Here is a 24048-nt window from a genome sequence, read left to right as displayed (position 1 = left end):
CTACGTTATGGTTCAAATGAGAAACATCCCCACTAGCTTTTGTATTTGAACACTTGGTCACCAACACCTGACATGGTTTTGAGGCATGGCCGGCAGTCGTATGTCACGGGGGGCAGGACTTTGAGGCTACAGAGACTGCCCTGGTCTAGCTTTTTGCTTCCTGGTCCACCAAGCTGTGAGACATCTCTGGTGCATGCTCCTGCTGCCACAACCTCCCAACTCCTTCCTTGCTACACCGAGCTGAAACTGTGAGCCCAGACAGATCTTTGCAACCTTAAGTCATTTCAGTCAAGTAGTTTGCCACAGCAACGTGAGAAGTTCTGACACATTCCTACCACAGACCCAGTGAGGGCAGCTGCCACAGCCTCCGTTGTGTTGTGATTGAGGCATAGGAACAAGGGGCTCTCCTTGCTATGTGACCCCTGTAATCCATGGTGGAATTTTTCTTTCACCCAGCCAGGTCTTCCACTGTGTGCACTTGACCTATGAGTTCGCTTCCAAGTTGGGATCCACTACAGTGGAGTCTTTCTTTTGAACCCCTTGAAAACCAGCCCCCTGTAGCTCACAGTTACCCCCGCTTTAAGAACGAGGTTAGTGGGGCTGGGGATTTAGCTCAGTGGTAGAGTGCTTACCTAGGAAGCGCAAGGCCCTGGGTTCGGTCCCCAGCTCCAAAAAAAAGAAGAAAAAAAAAAAAAAGAACGAGGTAGTGTCATCCACTTTGGAGGCCCTATTGTCCAGTCTTTGTATCAGGAATTGTTGTTCCCCATCAGCTATGGGAAGCTCCCACTGAGCTCCTGTTCTGGGCCACCCCCAGCTGGTCTGTGCTGCAATCAAACTGTGACATTGGCCACCCACAGTTAACATCCAACCCCACAAGTTGAGGACAGAGTCCTCCATAAAACTGGTCTTACTTCAGACACCAGCTACACGAGGGGTCCCCAGGCTACCACTGCTTATTCAGACTGGGGAGTTTGTGTGGCTACTTCGTGTTCAAGGATTGTTAGAAAGATCTGAAGAGTTCAGGGATGTGCTTTCCTGACAACCGTTTCTAGAAGGATCCACCTAGAGCAGAGGCTATAGTTGAACTCTGAAGACAAAGCTTTCCTGTCCTTGTTCCCTCGAGTTCAGACTCATGACCATCCCAGCACATCACCCGGAAGGTCCCCAATCGTTGTTCTCCAGAATTTTATTTTTAATTACTATTTTTATTTATTATTTAATTATTATAAATATATTGTTTTAATTAATACACCAATAATTTGTTTATAATTATGCATATGGAGGTGTTTTGCCTGCATGTGTGTATGTGCACCACATGAGTACAGTGCTCACAGAGGCCAGAAGAGGGCGCCAGACCCCTTGGTACTGGTGTTAACAGGCCAATGTGAGTCCCCATGTGTTTGCTGCTGCAAGTTAAATACAGTCCTATGGAAGAGCAGACAATGCTCTTAACCACTGAGCTATTTCTCCAGCTCCCATTTCTCAGAGTTTTAAACAGGGTATTATTTAATTATGAGTAGTCCAGATTTATTGGCCACATGATTGATCTTAATCCCCAGTGCCACTCCTTGGATATCAGTCATCCTCCATTTCAAGTGTTTGATATTTCTGGTAACTGGCCTCCATCTTGAGGCTAAGCGACCTCATTTGCATAATGAGATATTCCGTCGGGTAGGAAATTATAGGAGGTTTTGCAGTCGTGTGTCGGGAACCTGGGGGCAAAGTCCAGATGAGTCCTTAATTATACCACAGCCCATTACGAAATGTGTTAGTCAGCTTCCCACTACTGTGGCAAAATATCAGAGATAATCGACTTACAATGAGAAAAGGTTTCAGACTGTGGTTGCTTATGGAACCATTGCTCCTATGCCTGTGGCGAGGCAGAGGGCATCGGTGTGCGGTTAAACACCTTGCTCAGGTCATAGTTGCCAGAAAGAAAAGGAAGCACAAAGAAAGAAGAGACTGGGGTCCAACAAACCCTCTTGAAGGCACAACCCCAGATGACCTAACTTTCTGCCACTACGTGTCACCTCTTAAAGGTTCCTTAGCCTCCCAATCGCACCATGTGCTGGAGTCTAAGCCTTTTTAACATCCGGGCCTCCGGGGAGACTTCTAAATCCCTGCTCTGAGCCGTACATGGCTGCGAATGGCAGCCTCCGCCTGCCTCCTCTGCAACAGCTCCTACTTTTCTTCCTTTTATAAATGCACTTGCAGTTTATACTCTCTGGCCTTCCTCCCTCCTCACCCTCCTCTTTTTCTAAAATCCACTTGTATTCGTTATCTGACAGTTCCATGCATGGATATAACGTATTTGGATCTCATTCATCCCCTCTTCCAATGGATCTCTTCTTTCCCAACCGCCCCTCCGACCCCCTGCATTCATGTTTTGTTTTTGTTTTGTTGTTGCTGTTGTTGTTATTTGGTGGCCCACTGGGTTTAATTAGGGCCTACTTATAAAGAGAATTACTTACTAGAGCGTACATGGTTCCACCTACCAGTGGATACACCTCTGAAAAAAGTGACTCCTCCTCTCCTAGCAACCGATAGCTGCCTGTAGCTCCTCTCCTAGCAACCGATAGCTGCCTGTAGCTCCTCTCCTAGCAACCGATAGCTGCCTGTAGCTTCTCTGGACTCTTTCACAGTCCTGATGAAATACTGAAGGATGCTGCTTTGCATTTGTGGGTGTGACAGCCGTGTCACGTGGAGAAGACAGTTTCACAGTGCTCCTCCTCACGCTCGTACATTTCTGCCTCCCTTTCTTCAGTGTTCCTGAGCTCTAGGGTTACAGGGGAGTGTCACAGACTTAGGCACAGATGCTCATAGCCTCATAGCTGAGACAACGTGTTACTAAGAGCCCAAACATCGTCCCACTTTATGTTTAGGAGCCCCGTTCAAGACCCTCATGTGGCGCTGCGGCCTGCTGGGAGGGAGACACTTGTGAGCCTCAGTTGCTGATCCTATGCACTCTCTAAGGCCAGGTCCCGCTCTGTGTGAGAAGATGAGGGCTTGGGCCCACAGAGGACGTAGGCACAGGGCTGCACCTCTGGTGGGATGGAGGTGAGGGGATGAGAGTGGCACTCAGCCAGGAGCCAGGCCTGTGACTCCCAGGAGAAGGTTCTTCTGTCTGACTGACAGGAGGGTTGTGTTGCGTGCTAAGCCAGAGCACAGCAGCAGTGAGCGGTCGCCAATACCCTCTGCCTCTCTAGGAGTTCCAGTCCCACCTAAGTCCTGTGTCAGTTACTTTTCTCATCACCGTGACAAAGTGTGTGAGAAAAATCCCTTAAAAGATGGAAGTTTGGGGCTGGAGAGGTGGCTCAGCGGTTAAGAGCACTGACTGCTCTTCCAGAGGTCCTGAGTTCAAATCCCAGCAACCACACGGTGGCTCACAACCATCTGTCGTGGGATCTGCTGCCCTCTTCTGGACAGTGTCCTCATATAAATAATAAAATAAATCTTTTAAAAAAGAGACAGGGGCGAAAGTTTACTGTGGTTCTTGGTTCTGGGTGGATTTCATTCCACCGTGTGGGGAGGGCGTGCAGACAGGAACACGTCACAGGCCTCTCTTCACACAGTGGAACTCGGAGTCGACAGAGCGAGAACCAGGGAAGGTATGGTTTCCATATGCTCTGCTCCCAGCGACCCACTTCAGCCAGCTGCCCCCGTCTCCCAAACACCACATAGCCTTTGAGGCAACCCAGGCTTAGGGCTGAGCATTCAGAACTTCAGCCTGTGAATGTCAAAGCCTAACAAACTCCTCCCAGACCTGGGGCTGGGGGAGCGGATAGCAACCTGAAGAGGGACTCTGGGGACCATGTCTCTTACCCAGCTCGGTCATCAAACAACCTTTGCCCCCAGCATCAGGCCAAGCAGAGGGCGAGTGGGGACATCTGAGGATACTTCAGGCTGCGGCAAGCCCAGAGACTGAAACGCATCAGGCGGGGAAGTTCCCGGCCCAGGGGAGAAGAGGCTTCCTTTTAAAGGCATGTGCTTGCTGGTAAGCTGCAGGGCCAGGCCTGGCTTTGGATCAGAGAATCCCAGCCGTTGGCAGACTATTCTTGCCAACAGTCTGGCTGGGAAGGGATGAAGAGAGAGGGACAGGGAAGCTACAGGTTCCTCCCCTGTCTGCCTAGAGCCTTCCTCCCACAGAGGACTGACCTTGCTCACACGGAGAATGATGGACACATCCAGAAGACAAGGCTTTAAATACCTCACAGGCAGAGCAACTGAGCTGGAAGGGAGACAGTGCAAACCGGGCAAAGTGTCAAATGCCCCCCTGGTGGGAGAATGTGGATGGGTGCGGGAGGAAGCAGGGTGGAGGCCTCCAGCCAAGACATCTCGCCTCTCTGCACATAGAACTCTTGCGCGTGCGCACACACACACACACACACACACACACACACACACACAGAGAGAGAGAGAGAGAGAGAGAGAGAGAGAGAGATTTTATCTTCAGACCCATCAAGAAAAAACACAATCCCATATTCAGTGCCTGTAATGGAGTAGAGTGTCTCTTCCACATGTCTCTAATTAAAAATACTTATTTTCTGCAATGCCATTCATCCAAGTAGTGGTGTCTTTGACTGCTCCCTGCAGAGAGAAGCCATAGGTGACCTTAGTCCAACAATTCATGGCGACGAAGACTGACACCAGGAGGCAGCCCGGGAGTCCATCACCAGCTCTTTTGCAAGCACATCTCCCATCGCTCCCCTGCTAGGGACCCTAAGCCTAGAGACCGTCCACAAGCCCTCTGTCCTTGGAGAACACCTGAATGGAGACAATAGCTGGAATCCTCTGAGGCTGGACTGTAGCCAAAAGTCTACATCAGGCTGAGCAATTTGTTTTCCTTGTCTGAACTTACACGTGGCACACTGGAAGACAGAGGACCAGACAGGACTTCATGGTCTGTTGCAGGATATTTGATCACACTGTGGCCCCCAAGATTGTGTTGTTTACTGGGAAGGGATGTTTCTAGTTGTGGTGTCGCTCAGCCTTAGTACAAACCTTTAATCTCTCTGGCTGGAATACAGATACACCCTAAGTACACACCTTTCATCCCAAACAATGAAGATGAAGTTAATTTGTAGGGGGAAAAAAGTGCCCATGTTTGAAAGTGACATCTAACTGAGGGGCAAAGTGATGCGTCAGAGAAAGATCTGACATTATAACTCAGAGACAAGATGTGCCCAACTCACATGAGAACAGCACAGAAAGGAGAGGCTACTTAGGAGCAGTGTAAGGAAAGAGAGTGGAGTTCAGTCAGTTCGTCAGTCAGCCGAGAGTCAGTGCAGTGAGTACAGCACAGTAGAGTTGAGTTCATTCATGAGTTTGTGCAGTTCAGTGCAGGTCAACAGAGGCAGTTGAAGCCAGAGGATGAGAAGGATCTAGAACATTAGAACAAGTTGCCAACGTTACTATGAGGCCAAGCAGAGCACTTCAGTCAGAAGCCAAGAGAAGCCAGATTGAATCAGTCAGCTTGGAAAGGAGTTTGAGTCAGAACAGCTGAGTTGAATCAGTCAGCCAGAGCTCAGAAAGAACAAGAAAGGGTGAGCTTACTCAGCAGCAAGTCTCAGAGGCTGAAACCACTCTAGGCCTAGATTAGTTTGTACAGACGTTAGACGTTTCCAGGACTAGGCTTGTGTTAGCAGACGGAGGCAGTGAGCCTCAGATACAACAATTACATCAGACACATAAACGTTACTTCTACAGTGGTCAGGTGTGGTTTGGGAAGTCAGCATTGGAGATCAGCCAGGAGTAGATTGTGTTCATTCTGTGGTTCCCATTGCACCCCAACTACTGAACACTTCACTTCACTTAATCATGAATATTGATGGGCAAGCCTAGTCTAACCAGGTGTGTTAGTTACTTTTCTGTTGCTGTGAGAGAAAAAAAAAAACATGACCAAGACAATTTTTAATAGGGGCTCATCGTTCCAGAAGGTTAGAGTTCATGACCATTATGGCAGGGAGCGTGGCTGCAGACAGGCAGGCATGGTGCTGGAGCAATAGCTGAGAGCTTACATCTGATCTACAAGCAGGAGACAGAGAGACACAGACACAGAGAGGAGGAGGGAGAGGGAGAGGGAGAGGGAGAGAGAGAGAGAGAGAGAGAGATAACTGGTAATGCCATGAGCTTTTGAAACCTCAAATCCCACCCCCAGTGGCATACTTCATACTTCCTCCACCAAGGCCACACCTCCTGATCCTTCCCAAAGAGTTCCACCAACTATAGACCAAGTATTCAAATATATGAGCCTACGGGGGCCATCCTCTTTCAGGCCACCACACCAGGGTCACCATGGCTGCATATCAGGATCACACAGGATTCCCCAACCCTAGGCCTTCCTATCAGAATGGAGGAGTGGTGAGTGGTACTTTTGGTGGCTATGGGCGGCACTTCCAGTGGCTATGCGTGGTGCTTCCGGGGGCTATTTAGAAAAGCTCTTGGATCTGGTAACGATCAACAACTAGTTCCTCGCTGTTCTAGTTTTGCCCTCCTGTAGCATGATGGCTCCACTCTCACTGAGAAAGGATCTCCCTAAGGCACTCAGTTGGGGATGCACAACTGCCAAGCCAAATGGAGTGCTTGCCCACTTGGTGCTCACCTGCCCTTGGTTCAGCTGGGAACAGCCAGTCCAGACACTTGTCTCATCCTTACAGGAAGTGTCCAGCACTAACAATCTGGCTACTTTCCCCAATTCCCTACCACAAACTTTGGAAGTTGGGGGTTTGTGGTCATGTAGAAAGTAGCCTATGAAATAATATGTAGTCCATCTGCGTTGCTCCACAACCCGGTGTCATCCACTGAGGTAGACTTTCATGGTCCCCTCCCATGCTCTTAGCTCCTTACGTTGACGTTTCTTCCTGTAACAAAGACCCAGGTAGAAGCAACTTAAAGGAGGACACTTTTCTTTGACTCGGGGTTCAGGGCTATGAGTCTGTCGCCGTAAGGGAGGCACAAGGGCTGCTCTTAAAATAAAATAAAAGCCACAAGACAGATCTCCCAAAACTCCCAGGAAAGAATTAACTGTTCTCGGGGGACGGCAAAACTTGATGCAGTCTTCTCTGAAGTGTGGCCATCATCCCAACTGCCGTCCTAATCAGCTCTTCCTTTGGACTCTCGTTGGTCCCTCTTCAGATGTCCCGTGCCTGGCTGAGTCTCTCACGAAGCTTTCTTACCCCTTTGTGTCCCTTGCCGTCTGCATCTGATAGTCACTCGCCTGCCCTCTGACCATCGCTGCCCCTCTTTTCAAGTCCTAATGGATTCACTCCCATCTCCCAGCAACAAGTGGTTTCAGTTTTCATTATCATAAAACCAAAGGAAAAAAGTAGCAAAAAAAAAAAAAAAAAAACCAGACATGTGTCTTCCACCCCAACACTTGGAACATCTTGACATTTAAATCCAATTACCCTTTTCCCCATTCTTGATGAGGAAATGACGTTAAGCCTGAAGCTCAAGACTAGATAAATATACCATGACTCTGACTGCTTCTAAAATCCTACGACTCGTGTGGGGACTCTGTGATGTCCTGCTCACCATCAACCTACTTGGGGTGCAGGGTCATACACTTGTCAAGTTAGAGGCCCCCGGAAATGTTTGCTGGGAAATATTTAGGACTTTTGATCTCTGCATTCATTAGGATAATGAAAGAGACGTAGAAGTAGAAGGAATCGGGAATCATCTGCCTGAGATTTTGGCAAAATGCCTCAAAACGGGTATCCCAGGTAGGGCAGGATTAAATATGTTCTCATATTACTTCAAAGCTGTGTTCCTCTTAGAAGCAAAGAGTAATTGACTCTAAATGAAGCAGAATCCCGCAAGGAGCCCTTGTGCCGTTATTCTGCTACAGATATTAGTTCTCTTTTGACATCTGCAGAGTCAGGGCCTGAGTTCTTTAACAGTTGCACTGGCTGTTTCCTGGCTAGAGGGGGAAGTGGGGAAATCTCCTGATTCCTTAAGACTCCGGGGTCCCGTTTCCCTGGTCTTCCGGAAGGCCTTCCTAGTCGCGGCTGAGTTCAGGGAATCAGGCAGTGTGCACAGCCCCAGCCTACATCTCCTTCAGAAACTCATTGACCGTGGGAAACTGAGGGGTTGCCTTCACAGTTCGTTTCTTTTCCATCTGCCGAGAGAGAGGCAGGGTAAGCAAGAAAAATGTAAGTTCACGGGGATTCAGAGACACAGTTTAGCTTTTAGTTCCAACCACCCACCTCTGCCTCGTCTGCCTCTGGCCCCGTGCAGTGTTACTGAGCAGAGGACAGTTTGCCTTGACTCTACAGCCTCGCCCGGACTACGCACAGCCACCAGAAGTCACTGAAACAAGAATCCCCTCCTACCCTCCCTCCCTCTCACGGTATCTGTTTGTCATCCTTCTCAGAGAATCTGATTGGCCCCAAATACCCACCACCACCACCACCACCACCACCACCACCACCACCACCACCACCGCCCGCACCTCGATGATTAGGCAACAATCCTTTTGTTTACTTTGTGGGTCTAGTTGCCGCAGGACTGGATGGTGGGAGTGGCTAGTTGCATAGTAACTATGTATCAGCTTTAGTGTGGAATGGAATTCAGAACTGGTTAGTCTCATCCCAGAACACTCCCTCTAGTTGACACTTGCTCCCTGTCTTTTAAAGATCACCTCAGCTCTAATATTTCCAGATGCTAGTGAATGTTTCTAAGTCAGTTTGCTGTGAGTGGCTGTAATTTACCCTGGGATTAGATGGGATCATGAGCTTGGGCTGGTACCTTTCTTTACCTTTCTTTCTTAAGAAACCCTGAAGACAGCTGAGTACGCTGGGCAGTGGAGGTGCAGGCCTTCAATCTCAGCCTTGGGAGGCAGAGGATCTCAAGTTCAAGGCCATCCTGGTGTACAGATCAAGTTCCAGGACAACCAGGGCTACACAGAGAAGTCCTGTCTGGAAGAGAGAGAGAGAGAGAGAGAGAGAGAGAGAGAGAGAGAGAGAGAGAGAGAGAGAGAGAGAGAAAGAGAGAGAGACAGAGAGAGAGACAGAGAGACAGAGAGACAGAGAGACAGAGAGACAGAGAGACAGACACAGAGACACAGAGACAGAGACACAGAGAGAGACAGACAGAGAGAGAGATAGACAGAGAGAGACAGAGAGAGACAGAGACACAGACACAAACACAGAGAGAGACAGACAGAGACAGACAGAGAAACACAGAGAGACAGAGACAGAGAGAGATACAGAGAAACAAACAGAGATACAGAGAAAAACCTCAAGCTAGTTCATGGGAAAACTGTGGATGTGAGGTTCTCTAGCAGAAATTCCCAGTCCTTAGAAGTGAGGAGATCTCTTTAGACCCTAACTGGTGGGCTCCTGCTGTTTTTTTAAAATATGACAGCATCTATCCCAAACTCATGTGTTAATGTTTGGTTCCCAACTGATGGCACTGTTTTGAAAGGTTCCAGAAACCTTGGGAAGTGGGGCCTCGATGGAAGAAGCCAGGTTCTGAGCACGGGTCTCTGTCTAGTCTCCTCTTTGCTCTCTACTTGCTGAGAGAAGAGCCAGCTATGGCATAGTTCCCTCCCTTTGCGTGGTGCTCTGCTTCATCACCAGCTGGGAAGTGGGGAGCCAAGTCACTGTGGGCTAGCCCTCCAAAACCACCAGCTGAAATAAATCCTTCTTCCTTTTAAGTTGTTTGGGGCAGGTACTCCATCACAGCCGTACAAAAATGATTAATATACTGGGACTAGAGCCCAGCCAGGAGTCCCAAACCAGAGATCAGCAAATTTTAACATGAAGTTAGTCTCTGTCTCTCTCTGTCTCTGTCTCTCTCTCTCTGTGTCTCTGTCTCCCTTCCTCCCTCCCTCTCTCCTCTTTCTCTCTTCCCCTCCCTCTCTTTCCCCTTCCCTTCCCTCTTGCTTTCTCCCTCCCTCCTTCTCTCCCTCAGTCTGTCTTTCTCCACCCCATCTCATACACCACACACACACACACACACACACACACACACACACACACCCCTCTTGAGAAAGTCCAGGGCCCCTGGAGTCTAACCCGTGCTCATCCATCTGCCTTCCTCACTAAAGACTGAAGATCTCTACCGGCAAATTATTTTTACATCGGCCCCCAGAATTGGCACCGCACAGCATGCTATGTGTACATATCTTGGCTTCTGAACAAGAAGGACCACAAGGAACAGCCTACGCTGTTGAAGCAGTTGTAGACTATCTGTTATTAATGCTGAGAGGTAGGACAAACTTCCTATCTTCCATTTCCATAGGCCCGCTGTGCCAGAGATAAGGACCTGGGGTTAGTTAGACCCAGAACGGGAGGTGGGCGTGGGAACTATATGGGCAGCTGTCCGTGGTCCTGAAACTGTCTCTTCCCGGTTTATGAGCTGTGACCCTAGGATCTGCGGTGCTGCCTAAGCCTGGGCTGCATTGCTCTAGTGTAACTTGCCCTTCTGACCTTAGACCTTTGCCAGAATGTTCCCTTCTGCTGTCAGTCATGACACTATCTACATCAACGACGCTTGAAACCCCAGCTCCTAAACTAGGCTTTCTGCTTATTCTACCTGTGACATGTTGGGCTTTCTGCAAGAGCATCCGATGCAGCTGAGAGACTGGGGCTGCCTAGACACTGGAGCTGTGACTCTGAGGGTAGAATGCTTGTCCATGATACACAAGGCTCTGGCTTCGATCCCTGGCACTACATAAATTGGTTGGCACACACCTGAAATCCCACACTCAGAAGGTAGAGGCAGGAAGATTAAGAGTTCGAGGGCTATCCTCAGCTACATGGTAAGTTTGAAACCAGCTTGGTCTATAGGAGACCCCGTATCAAAAGCGGGGAGCTTATTAAAACAATAACAGTAATAATTGAGCAGGTGTGGTCGCCCACAATCTACCCCCTGAGAAGCTAGGAAGGGAGGATTTGAGAGTACAAGACAAATCTACCTGGCCAGCTCCTGCCTCAAAACACCAAAATTAGATTGTGACTCTAAAGCAAAATAGAGTTTTCTGTCTATTCACACGAAATAAACAAATAAACAAACAAACAAACACAGAAAAGCAAAGGGTCACTTTCTAAGCTTTCATCAAACATCCCTTACTATGATTGTTGTGTGCACAGGCCAAGGGCACGGAGGCACTGCCAGTTATCACAGGCATCCATTGTGATTGTACCTCCAGGGACAGAGGAGAAATGGCCACCAGACGGGAGTCCATGAGCTCAGCACGAGCTACAGGAGGATCACTTAATCACCCACCTTCGTATGTCCTCACTCTACCAAGGACTCCCAGGGACCAAAGAACCAGGAAAAAAAATCTGTTTGGACCAAAAATCTTGGGATGGTTGAGTGTCCCTTTTCTCCAGTGTATATGTATCCCAGATGTGACAGCAGGTCCCTGGGAGGGATTGAAGACGTTTCCCTGTGTATTTCCTGTGATGTCATGGAGGGCTTCTTATGAGGGATCTGCTCTCATTCTTGATTGTCATGGTCTGGATCTGGGGCATGGCTGTGCCTTTTTATTGGGAGGTCTGCCCTCTGCCTCCTGGCAGCCCTCCTTGGTTTGTTTGTTTGTTTGTTTACCATAGCTGTCGTCAGACACACCAGAAGAAGTCATCAGATCCCATTACAGACGGTTGTGAGCCACCATGTGGTTGCTGGGAATTGAACTCAGCACCTCTGGAAGAGCAACCAGTGCTCTTAACCACTGAGTCATCTCTCCAGCTCCTCCTTGGTTTCTTTTTGGTGTGTTTATTGATCAATACCCTCCCTGTTAGTCACCCATCTCTCTTATCCTTAGAGATGCCATGTTCTATTACCCGTCTGTAGGTGAGCCCTGGGATGACACTGGGATGGGCGTGTGTTTTGGTTAGCATAGATGATCATCGCCTTCTGGCTTGGATTGTTCCAGGATTCTGTCCTTCCCATCTACCGGAGAATCCAGGGCTCTAATGACATCTTTCACACTCAGTCTTGAACCTCTCTTAGATGCCAGCCCTTCACTGAAGGGGGGATATGCCAGGTCTCCCACAAACACACTCAGCAGAGGAATCTCCAGCCCTTCATAGTCTGAGCGTGTGTGTGCCCCTGTGAAGGGGCTGTCTCTGGCAGCCTCTGCTCTCTACCTGCCATCTGCAACAGCGGTTGGATCAGCACTATGGCTTGCTTTCCCCTGTGCAACCCTATGAGCATCTTTCCTGGGGTCCATTCCACAAGCTGAAAGCCCATCTCCCAGGAGAGCACTCCTCTGTAAATCATTCTTCTGCAGCCAAAGTCATGGTCTGTTCTCTCACTGAGCACCCTCAGTGGTAAGTCCTAGGCTCCTGGTTCCTGGCCTGCCTGTTTTCCTGATCCCTTGCCTTTCTCTGGGTATTGGGTATCATTCCTTACTTCCCTTAGCAACAGAACAAGTCCCCAGCAAGGGTCTAGTTGCTGGCTCTGTGGGAATGTGTGGGCAGATTCTACAGAGGACACACGTTCTTACCCAGCAGAGACCTGTGACCATCAACCTAGACTGCAGGAGGCTGCGGTGCTTCTGAGGCCCAGAGGACTCTGGGAAGTCTACAAACATGCCCATGTAGCAATCCTCATGTTCCAACTCATTTTTCCACATCTCGTTCCTAATTAGTCAGGTGCCCAGCCTGGCTTAGAGTAATACCTGGGAGACATACTAGCCCGTTCTCTCTCCTTCTCTCTCTGTCTCCTTCTCTCCCCTCCCTACTGCTTCCACTTTCTCTGCCTCTGTCTCTATCTCTGTCTTTCTCGTTCCCGCCCTCAAGGCCTCCCTCCCTGCCTTTCTCAGTCTCTTAAGTATTAGACCTCAAGTGCTCTACTACTATTTTATCACCATCCATCACCGGGGGATTCTAGGCAGGGGCTCTACCACTGAGCCACGCCCCCCGTCCCTCACTGGGGGATTCTAGGCAGGGGCTCTACCACTGAGCCACGCCCCCCGTCCCTCACTGGGGGATTCTAGGCAGGGGCTCTACCACTGAGCCACGCCCCCAGCCCCTCCCTGGGGGATTCTAGGCAGGGGCTCTACCACTGAGCCACGCCCCCAGCCCCTCCCTGGGGGATTCTAGGCAGCAGCTCTACCACTGAGCCACGCCCCCAGCCCCTCCCTGGGGGTTTCTAGACAGAGGTTCTACCACTGAGCCTCTTACTGGTGGAATCTAGACTTGGGCTCTACAACTAAACCCAGTTGAGAATTTCTTCACAGAGAGGCAGTTGGTAGGCAGCTCACTGTCCAAATTACCATCCTCCCCACAGTCTTCAACTTTTGGATACATTTTTGTGCCCGCCAGAGTATTTCACTGGTGTGTAAGCCTCATTCCCTAGCAGTACATATTCTAACAGCCTCATTACTGTTTCTTCTTACCCGCCCATTCTGGAGTCTCCCGTGCCAGCCGGCTAGTGGTAAATCATCCCTCCTACCTTTCATCTTAGCATATGCACTCCCAGACTCCTGAGGGAGGAGCTTGAGGACATCAAAAGGTACACTGGGTGGCAGAGTAGGAAGGTGGAGGTGGGAGTGACCCTGGAGGCCACTCCTGTGGGGTAGAGAAGGAATTGGAGGAGGACCAGAATCTGGCTGTGATTTAGTCAGCTAATCCCACAAGGAGCCCTGGAGCTGTCATGGCTCCACTGCTGTGTCCTGACTGACTGGAAAGGGAGCCTGCAAACCCTACTGGAACCAGCTGTGGGGTGCAGGTGGCCCTGGGGAGGGAGTGGAGACCTTGGGAGAGGTGATTTCCGCAGCTCAGAGTTATTTCTGTAGGGAGTCTCAGCCTTGAGCAGCCTGGCTGGCTGCCACCATCTTCTCTGGTCTCCGCCTCCCTACAGCTCATCTCTGACTCCAGTGGCCTCTACCCAGGCTCTCCATCCACAAAGGACAAGAACTGCCCAGCGCTTACTTTTCCAGAAAGCAGACGCCACAGAAGGCACTGTTTCTACCTTGCCTGGCAAAGATCATTGGAAAATGAATGGTAACTGACATTGTTGGAAACACTTCCCTTTTCAGATCCATGAAAGGCGTTGGGTTCTGAGATGCAAGCGAGATCTCCCACCCCGCCCCCCCAAAAAACCCAAAATAGCTTTAAAATATTAAATAAATAAGAACAACCTGGCACTTTAGCATTCTGAAATATGTTCACATCATTCTCTGACAACTTAATTAAGATATAAAATGTAAACAAGAAAACACATTCATTGTAGAGGAGATTTGACAGACAGGTACAGTCATCCTAATATGGGCACAAGGAATTTCCCTCAGCCCAGGATACCACTCCTCGTCCCGGCTCACCCAGATCCCCACTTCCAACGTCAGGGTAGCCACTGATCCGATCCCACCACCAGAAATTAGTTTGCCCTGTATGAGAATTCACGTCAGTGACAGGTTCTCTTTCGTGCTGGGCTCTGCTTCTTTGCCAGTGAGAGCCTCAGCCTGGCTAGCATCTTGGCAGTCGGTTTACTTTTACAGGCAAGGCGTTCTTACTTGTGTGGAGAAACTATCATGTTGGATTCCTTTCAGCTTGGCGTCACAGCGCTCGGGGACCCAGGCAGTGTGGCCCTGGTGAGGTTCAGGTGGGAGGAGGCGTAGGTGGGCTCCATGAGCCAGGACCGTAAACATCAGTTACTCCAGCATCATCACATAACAAAAGACCTCGAGAAAACAATCCCACCAAATGACTGGTGCGTTTCACCATCTCTCCCATCAGATGCTCCGAGCGTTTTCTTTGGCTGCGTCCACTGAGGCCACATTCACTCTCCATTTTTGATTCAGGGTCCTAGCCACTGAGAGTCAGGCCTGCACAGCCATCCATTTGGGCACATGCATGTCAAAGGGGCTATATATCATGACATCAGACATTTTGAGAAAATTGCTTTTCCACCCTGAACGCCAAGTCATAAATAATTTCAGGGTAGGAAGAGTTCTGGTAAGCATGTGTTTGACGCCCAAGGAATGGTCTGTAAATACCGCAAGCCATCGAATAAAAAATGAGGGGGCGGGCAGATTTGTGGGGTCACTTCCAATCTGGACCCAGCTATAACTTATTCTACTGAAAGCTTCAGGAGCTTCCTCCAGACAGGTTTTAGCAGGGGGCGGGGGTGTGCGTGCCCATCCCCCACCACTAGGACATCCACTAGATGCTGAGGGGCTCAGCACAGCTGTGTCCTTAATCACAGACTTGACCCCCTTGGCTGGATAGCAGCCTCCTCTTCTGGAAGGTGACTCTTCATCCTGGAAATGGACTAACACTGTTCCCACGCCGGTAGACACTTTCTGTGGGTTGGGTTTGAGGGAAGAAAAGGAAGGCCGCTGTTTGTGGCGTTTACCAATTTCTGTGGTGTAAATATTTCTACTGGTTCCGATTCTAAGGTTCCCACATAAGAAAGAATAAGAAGATTAGAAATACGATATGGAAAAAGCACGCTCAGAAAGCAAGCAAGGGGGCTGGAAGATGGCTCAGTGGTTAAGAGCACCAACTGCTCTTCCAGAGGTCCTGAGTTCAAATCCCAGCAACCACATGGTGGCTCACAACCATCTGTAATGGGATCCAATGCCCTCTTCTAGTGTGTCTGAAGATAGCTACAATGTATATAATAAATAAATAAACCTTTAAAAAAGAATAAAATTAAATAAAAATAAAAATAAAAATAAAGAAGAAAGCAAGCAAGGAACAGGGGCTGGGGGTGTAGCTCGGCTGCTGGGGTGATTGCCTAGCATACACGAAACTCTGGGTTCAATCCCTAAGCACCCACACACACCTGGCATGTTGGTGTCCCCTGTAATCCAAGCACTCAGGAAGGAGAAACAGGAGGATCAAGTCCAAGGTCATCCTCAGCTATACAGGGAGTGTGAAGGCAGCGTCCTGGTCTGTATGAGACCTGTCTCAAGGAAAATAAAAGGGAGGGTGGTGCTCCCAGCAGGTGTAGGAGAGGTGTCCTTCCTAGAGGAACGGAAGGAACTTTAGAGACATCGGTAGACTTTAACGTCTTCTACTACCTGGGTGTTTGCGTTGCCGTGGTTATCTCTCCATCCGGCATGCTGGGCATGGAGCCCAGGCCTCCTGCATGCTGGACCAGCGCTCAACCACTGAGCTACATCCCCACCTCGGCTGTTATTCTTCATAGTGTCAATATTATATATTATATGTTTTCTCTTGCATAAATGAAATATTTCTTGCTGAAAACCCTTCTGAGGGAGTCTTGGGAGCTTTGAAGTTGCTTTCACAGCACACGAGGGTTGAGTTTTGCTGCAGGCTGTGGAAGTGTCCCTTTCCCTCCTGCGTGCCGTTGCCTCGCAACAGACTCTGTTGCAGAAAATGGAACAAAAAAAAAAAAAAAAATGGAGAAGCCCTCTAACCTGCCCATGATCTTGCAGGACCCGAGTGTACGAGAAACAAAGTCTCTGTAAATAAAGATGGGGCACTGAGAGGGCCGTCCAGCAAGATGGAGAGGTTGGGGGGCCAAGATGCTCAAAGATGAGCCGGAGGGCTTTGCCCTGAGGGGGCTCTGAGAAAGCAGGGACTCTCTTTAACAAGGAAGGATCTGGAAACTTGAAAGAATTGAGGAGGGGTAGGAGGATGGGATCGCAGGAATCACGTTAGAGTGTGGCTAAGGGAAAACCTCTAGGAATGGGGTAATGTGTTCTTGGGTACGGCCCACCTCTTGCCCTGATAGTTCATAGCTGAACTCAGTTCCTTTGGGGCTCAAAATTCCCTTTCCCAGCAAGAGTGTGCACTGAGACAGACTTTTCTGCTCTTCTCTCATTGGGCCAAACCCTTCTCCGGGACCACATGGTCTAGACCCAAGGAGGAGCCAGCCACAGGGAGTCCCTCCCTGTGTCCCAGGCACCCAGCTCTGCTCTTTCTTCCTCAGGCTGCAGGCCAGGACATCCTGAAGGCTATCAAAAGAGACAGTTACCTCCCCACACCTACTATCAGCCAGGCTCCTGGGGGCCACCTTATCATCAGCGTCGGGGGCCCAGGCTTGAGTCTCTCTAAATAGGAACAAAGTTGGCCAAAGTCAAAATGTTTCATAACTATGATCACCAAGGCCTGAGGGGTTCTCCCAGGAGACCCTATGACTCAAGACAGGGGAGAGGCACTGGAGGACAGTGGCTAAAGCACAGGGACATTAGATGTCCCATAGGTAGAGCCCTTCCACCAGGCGGGCACCTGTGTCTCTCATACAACCCGCTGCTGGCCCCACCGGCTGGATGGGAAGTGCCTGAGGATTTCATTATGAGCTCAGATTACTATCAAGTCCAAGGGGGCTGCGATGAAGCCAGGAGGTCTCCTTAATAAGGAATCCCATTTCCTTTTGCGTTTTTTTTCCCGTTTGTGTTACTGAAAAATGGAACAAAATGGCAAATCATTAACTTCGCCAGCAAGCCTTCCCAGCAGATGTTAGGGACGGACGGTGTTGGGGCAGGGTGCCCAGGGTCCTCCTGCCCCACCCACCACACCCTCACCGTACCCAGCTGAGCAGCTGCTGTAGCCGACCCCATCTGCTCCCACTCCCGTGTAGCTCTGCCCCTCCGTGTTGAGGAAACGTGGAGCCTCCCTCCTGCTGTTCAATAACTAATGACCATTTTTCTCCAATTAAACTGAAATTGAAGGATCCTCAGACTTCGACGCCCAAGTAAAATAATTAGTGCTTAAAATGTTAATTGTGCAGATGTGCATTTGCCTGCAGAAGCAATCCGCAAGCCAGCAGGCAGGTAGATAATCCCCCCACGCCCTGCCCCCTGCCTAGCAACATGGTCTCCCTCGGGGATCCCAGTGTGGGCTGTCCACGGCAAGACCCTGAGCTCATTCTGACAGTGTGACTTGGGGGTTATGTTGAGAGACCTACTACATTGGCCCCCTTCTGTCCCCCTGATTCCTACTTGACCCTCCCTGTGGCCAAGCCACTCTTCCTTCCCTGGGCGCTGACAGATAATGGTGGCTAATGGCTAAACCCAAGACACCAAGTGATGTGTAGTCTGGACCTCAGCTCTGCAGCCCACCAGGCTGTCGAAGAGGACAAAATAAGGCACAAAATAAGGCACTCAGCACCGTGCAAATGGGGACTGCAAAACCAAGCTGTCAGCAAAGCTAGTGTCCCTACCCTGTGTCCCAAAAGAGTAACTACAGAATTGGTGTTCCCCTCCACCAAGGCCGAGGATGGTGAGTGGAGGCAGGAGCATAGTGCTGTACTGTGGGTAGTGAAGCGTCCCTGCCTGGTTTTTCTGTGCCTGCTCACCCTGTCACCTCCTTACCCAGGGCTTGAATGGGCAACTTTGCAGAGGCCACCTGAGCCCCAGGAGGAAGGGATGTGTGGGCCCATCCATGCTATCCACAGTCCCTCCAACCTGCCCACTGCTGGCTGGGTGGGAAAGAACTCCCCTCCACGGGGACTTGGCGTGTGTGTTGCTTCACTTCCATCTCCTGCAGAGGAAACAGGCCTAAGGGGGTTAGCGGGGTTTTTTTGTTTGTTTGTTTGGTTTTTTTTTTAATTTATTTTTTAAGATTTTATTTTATTGTATGAGTACACTGTAGCTGCCTTCAGACACACCAGAAGAGGGCATCAGATCTCATTACAGATGGTTGTGAGCCACCATGTGGTTGCTGGGATTTGAACTCAGGACCTCAGGAAGAGCAGTCGGTGCTCTAACCACTGAGCCATCTCTCCAGCCCTTTTTTTTTGTTGTTGTTGTTGTTGTTTTTAATGCTGTGCATCCTAAGGAGATCCACTTAGGTGTTCTGTATTCTCTGATCCGCCACCTAATAAGCTTCCTTTATCTCTTGTTGTCATGGGAAGTATATATTAACTGATTAATATTAATGTGATAGCTGATTAATATTAATATCTGAGGCGAGTCCTACTTCACAAGGCACCGATGTTGATGAGTGCGGCCGAGCCCAGACAGCTGTCGAGCTGGATAGTTCCCCCGGGAGAGGACAGAAGCCAAGAATGACCCTTTTCCTCGCTGTCGTTCCGTTATGGACACCCTGTCATTAGCTGCGTCTGTCAGGCCCGGCAAGGAAGTGTGTTTGGACTCTGATTGTAGCAATTAAAATCCTTGCCCGTCCAAGACAGCGCATTTTATCATTTAAATAGCATTTTACATTCTCCTAACATATTTCGCCAGCAACATTGTTAAATTCGGTGATAAAAGGTTATTTTTGCTTTTGAAGTTGAAATACGTTACCATTATCCCTTATCTGCCTGGAATTAGGGAGGTTTTCCGAACTTGACGTTCGGAAGGTTTCATTATCAAAACTCGCCAGGCTTTATAAAGCAAACAGCCCTTCTCCTTTTTCTACCTGTTTTAATCAAAGATGGATGGAGGTGTTGTAGTTTGACATTGGGGGGTGTTTGCAGAAGAAAAAAGGATAGCAACGTCTTTCCCAGGAGCCAGGGTTCTATATTGAAGGTTCACACAGGTCAGTGGGGGGACTTGTGGTTCCATATCTTGCCCTGAGCATCCTGGAGGCTAGAAAGGTCAGAGTCCCCAAGCTTCCTGTATTTAATTCTATGGGACACCACAGCCAGTACCCGCCAGCCAGTAAAATGAGACCAACAGGGGTTGGGGATTTAGCTCAGTGGTAGAGCACTTGCCTAGCAAGCGCAAGGCCCTGGGTTCGGTCCCCAGCTCCGAAAAAAAGAAAAAAAAATGAGACCAGCGCCTGCCTGTAGCGTATAGTTAGACACCAATGCTCCCCCGCCCCCAGTCCAAGCCTCCCACCCCCGTGCTGATGCTTGCTGTCTGGCCTTCTGCCACCCACCCTTGCTGGGAACCCAATTTAAACCGTTTTCTTAAAACTCTGACCACCGCCCACCGTCCACCTCCATCCCTTACCACTGCCATCAGCACACCATCCACATACTGTCCCGCCCCCACACGCATGTGGCACGCACCGCCATGCACCATCTTTGCCACCCCACCTTCCGTCAGCATGCTGTCGTGTGCCCCTCCCCATCATCCATGCTTCATTGCGTCTGACATGGGAGACCTGAGCTCCTCAGCACCTCCCAGTTAAGTGCGCCCTGATCCAGGGCCAGCACCCCATTGCATTTTGTGAAGAAACCTTGACAGAAACAACTTCAGAGAGGAAAGGTGGATTTGAGTCCACGTTCCCAGGAGATTCCATTCGATCTGGAGGGGAAGGCACGGCAGGGCACAGCAACTCCCCCTGTGGTGGCAGGAGTGTGAAGCAGTGTCCTTTCACATCCTGGGCGAGCAGGAAAACAGAGAAAGCGGGTCAGAACTAGGGTGGACATTACATCCAGAGGCCTTTCCCTAGTGGCCTACATCAGCCACAACCTCCCTCCCTCAAGCCTGCAAAACATCATGACTGGACAACAATAACAACAACAGCAACAACAACAATAACGCAAGCCTGTGGGGGACATTTCAGAGTCCCATCATAACTTCACACATGCCTTGTAACAGATCGCTCACCCCTGTGTCATCCGGACTCTGGCCTCTTATGGGCATCCTGCCTTTGCTTTGATATTCTAGGCCATGAGAGTCTTCCCAAGATTTATCAGCTCTGCTGTGCATGAAGAGTCAGTTTTGGCCTGTAACTGGACCCCCATATTATATTGTCCTCCTTCCAATTTCCCTCTATCTTGGTGCCAGAACCGGGATTAGTTCTACCCACAAGGAGGTGCACGCTCTTCCAGACTTCTGGCCGGAGCCGGCTGGGTTCTATCCAGATCTGTCATGAAGTGGGACTTGATGATGCCCTCAGCTCCTCGGAGCTCTCACTCTGCAGCGCAGGGGCCTCATTTCAAGGAGCGCTTTCTGCCCATCATGTGAGACAGAAGCCAGCCTAGGGCCACCCTGCCTGCCACCTGCCATTCTTCTAGGGAGCTCATCCCCGCAGAGCCATCGAGGCCGGCCCATCTCTGCATCTTCCACTTACAGATACAGCAGGGCATATGGCTGGAAGCTCGGAAGACCATCATCAAAACCATCCATCACTCCAAGCTACTCCTTGGAGCTCAGGGGATTTCTGGCTTCTGTAAATCCTTCTCTGAAATCCTTTCTTCACAAAGCCTCAGGCGTCAGAAGCCCTCTGGTGCCCCATCCAAGCTAGCTGCTACCCGACACCAGCCGTATACTGTGCTCACCTTGCTTCCCAGGCACAGTTACCCGGCATCTCCCACTCCCACCCTCCACACCCCAGTCTGCTCCCAAACAAACCGCAGACATGCTAGTCGCAGCTGGAAGGATCGTCGTGATTTATTGCCATTGTTCCAATATTTTGTTTGGAGCAGTAAACCTTTGGATATAAATCAAGTCATTAGAAGGAATGACGTTTAATCCTGCAGAAGTTGCCTCAGTGGGCAAGGGAGCTCGAAAGTCATTAATTCTCGAGAGGATGGCCCACCCACCAGCTCCACACACAGAAGGCCAAAGACACGAGCCTGACCTCTTTGATTTCCTTGAGCGGCATGCGGCATGACCACAAAGAAGGGCCCCAAATATCTGCTTGGTGAATTACTCTGGGGTCTTCCTTTCTCCAGAAACACACATCCAGGAGGGACCACCTCTATGCCTGTCATCAGCTCACTCGATCTTTGAGCAGCCATGATGGTTGGATTTCAAAGGAGGCCAGAGAAGAGCTCAGAATATCTTCAACTGCCCTTCTACAGTGACCCCAGTCACACAGGCGGTCATTACGTGAGGACCAAGTTCTATTTGCAGAGCCAGACCACGTCTAAATGCCCAGCCTCGGTACTCAAGGCAAAGAAGGGATGATCTGGTCCAGAATATTCAGTGTCCCCTGTTTCCCAACCCAGGGGAACACGGGAACCCTTGCACATCCTGCCTGGTAGAACTGGGGATAAAGCTGGGAGCATCTTCACTGAGGGGTTCCTGAGGACGCTGACAAATTCTAAGTACACGTGACAAGGGTGGACATTCTGGATAACCGTCTAATGCTTTTGTGCCGGGTCATTGCTAAGGAGTGTGGTGTTACAAGTGAAGATGGTGTTGGGTGTCGCCAGGCTGCGTGGTGCAGCTTGTTTCTCTGCTGCCTCCCACCGATGAGGTGGGAGATGGGCACGGTGGCTCATGTCTGCGATCCCGGCCCTCAAGAGGCTGACCCATAAGTTTGAAACTACCCTGGGCTACAGAGTGCGGGCCCTCCCTACACTCAAGTCAATAAACCATGAAATCAAGTCAAGGTGTTCAGCCCCAGACTGGCTAATGGGCACTATTAGCGCCCAGCCTCCACTGCCTATAAAGAGTCCTGCACTCAGGCAATGGTCAGATCTGCACTTCGGGTTTGGGCTAGCACAACACCATTCTTCCTCCCCCCAACCCCCAACCCCCAACCCCCAGGGGCTCCTTCGTCCCTGAAAGAATTCACTCTGGAGAGGACCTGACCATTGGTTGGAAGCTCTCCTCACCCTCCTCATGCTCGCCCCAACCCACTAAGCCCTCCATTATTCAACGGAATCTACCGTTGCCCCTCCCCCCGCACCACCCCCTTCCCCGCACCACCCCCTCCTCCGCCCCTCTCCCCCAGAGTTCACGACCTCTCATTCCCGATCCACGCCATGACGTCAATCCGAATCCATTTTCCCCTCTCCTTTGGGCCTCACTCACATCAGGCTGCTTCTGAAGTGCCCCAAGAATGACCTTTGAATATGTAGCCCTTAGAAACCCCTCCTTCACTTCCTCAGGCTCACAGGAACCCTCAGGGCCCTGGGAACGGGCAGCTCTTTTGGCTCTACTGTGCATGGGGCTTGAGGGGTGTGTGTGGAGAACTCAGTGTGCCGGGAAGGTTACTGTCTTCATTGCGTCAGACGGACGCTCTGGGGCCCATGTGCTCAGCCTACTTCTTACAGGCTGCATGAGGTCTCCAGGGAGAGAACCCTGAGGGAGCGCGTACAGGATCTGGACTAGGCAGGGCAAAGGCTGGCCATTATAGAAAAAGGGAGGTGTCTCTCCAGGCATCCATTGTAGCCCAAGGTTCCCATCTGTAGTCTGGGGTCTTACCTACACTCCTATATACAGGCCGGAGCCTCCTGGGTTACTCTTGTCCCAGTCTTCCGCTGTACCTGACTCCAATTGAAAGCCCTTCCTGGGAGATTTCCTTTCCAAATATGGACTATAGCTACTCAGACCCCATGCCAAGCTCTCCTGGACTTCCTGCCCCCCAACCCCAACCCCACCCCTGTGGGAGTGGCCTAGGGAGCTCCTGGACTTTCTTTGCAATCCAATCTTCCACTGAACAGAGGTCCCTGTGGTCAAATGTGGAATGGGATGGTAGGAGGGCCCTGCCGATGTAGTTGCCTGCCCGACCTGCTGGAGTCAGGACTGGAAGACTCCGGATAGAATCAGGGGTGAGCATTGATTACCAGTACACAGCCACCAAGAATCCGAGCAGCCACCCCTGAACCCCAAGACAGGCCTTAGGTGACCCTCTTTTCTGAGAGGTGGTGGGGCGAGCTGCCTCACTCAGGACAGAGTGTGAGCAACATGCCCACTCCAAAGAAGCATCCGCTAAGACCGATTCGCTTTTGTGGCTCTTCAGGGTATCACGGAGAGCAGCTGTGACAGGTCTGACAGCCACAGGCCAGCTCAGTAATTGACGCCACTGCCTGAGCGACACATCCAGAGGCCGGCTGAAGCTGGAAAGATCATTATCTTTCGGTCAAGCCGCTACAGTAATGAGGCTGCCCCACAGACTGCCTCCAAAGGCCAGTAAGGGAGAGGGTGACCACGCTTGTCCTTGGAGTGGTCAGCACAGGGCAGGGCCAGTTGATGCTAGTACGAGGCTCTCCACGGAGGCCCCACAGACTCCAGTTCCTTCATGTTTTCATTCCTTGGGACACGCTACTATTTAAACCAAATTCACCACCTTCCCGCTGAGATGGGAGGAGGGCAATCCGCAGGCACTCTGGCCTGTGAGCAGGTACACTCACCCTGTTGTGTTTAAGTTTGGTTGTTTTAGACAGAACCTCAGCTGGCCTGGAGCCCACTGCATAGCTAAGATTAGCCTTGAATTCCTGTGCCCTTGCCCCATCTCTTAAGTGCTAGGATGATAGGCATGTGATGTCATGGTAAGCACT

At 50.4% G+C, this 24048-nt stretch overlaps 1 protein-coding gene and 2 long non-coding RNA genes across 5 annotated transcripts in view; 2 read left to right on the top strand and 1 right to left on the bottom strand.

The window, feature by feature from the left end:
* Nucleotides 1-24048, top strand: part of Chst8 (carbohydrate sulfotransferase 8) — a 141561-nt gene that overhangs the window by 102633 nt on the left and 14880 nt on the right.
* LOC134483097 (uncharacterized) lies at nt 5896-8529 on the bottom strand. The gene is made up of 4 exons (XR_015646322.1): nt 8450-8529; nt 7025-8116; nt 6602-6860; nt 5896-6024 (listed from the first exon to the last, which is right to left on the bottom strand). It is a non-coding gene; the product is annotated as an uncharacterized LOC134483097 (long non-coding RNA).
* LOC108349467 (uncharacterized) lies at nt 8584-14103 on the top strand. Its single transcript, XR_015646320.1, has 3 exons — nt 8584-8689; nt 10049-10209; nt 13813-14103. It is a non-coding gene; the product is annotated as an uncharacterized LOC108349467 (long non-coding RNA).

The sequence above is a fragment of the Rattus norvegicus genome, chromosome 1 (assembly GCF_021556685.1).
Source record: "Rattus norvegicus strain SHRSP/BbbUtx chromosome 1, alternate assembly SHRSP_T2T, whole genome shotgun sequence".
In the NCBI taxonomy this organism is placed as follows: Eukaryota; Metazoa; Chordata; class Mammalia; order Rodentia; family Muridae; genus Rattus; species Rattus norvegicus.
The sequence above is the reverse complement of the archived record's forward strand: the minus strand, read 5'-3'. Positions and strand labels throughout refer to the sequence as shown.